At 45.5% G+C, this 255-nt stretch overlaps 1 protein-coding gene across 1 annotated transcript in view; it reads right to left on the bottom strand.

Annotated features, from left to right (window-relative positions):
- The window catches only part of LOC119588147 (twitchin-like), a gene marked incomplete in the record, with an annotated part of 124,648 nt that overhangs the window by 10,303 nt on the left and 114,090 nt on the right, over positions 1-255 (bottom strand).

The raw sequence follows: 255 nt of genomic DNA, 5'->3' as shown, positions 1-255 counted from the left end.
AAAAACAATAATTAAGAAGAGAGTGACATAGACATTAATATTGGCTATATGAACTACAAAACAGTCACTCTGAGGAATGGACGACCGCGACAACACTGAAGGGGACAGAATGACGCAATGCCACTTGGACGACAACACAAGAGTGAGGGTTTCATTAGTCTTAGTACTGGGGACGTGGATGCCATTCTCTCGGTTCCTGGTGCAGTGCGTGGATTCACCAAAGCAGCGGTCACGTGAGACATTCGGAATTAAGGT

The sequence above is a fragment of the Penaeus monodon genome, chromosome 23, assembly GCF_015228065.2.
Source record: "Penaeus monodon isolate SGIC_2016 chromosome 23, NSTDA_Pmon_1, whole genome shotgun sequence".
Taxonomy (NCBI): domain Eukaryota; kingdom Metazoa; phylum Arthropoda; class Malacostraca; order Decapoda; family Penaeidae; genus Penaeus; species Penaeus monodon.
The sequence above is the reverse complement of the archived record's forward strand: the minus strand, read 5'-3'. Positions and strand labels throughout refer to the sequence as shown.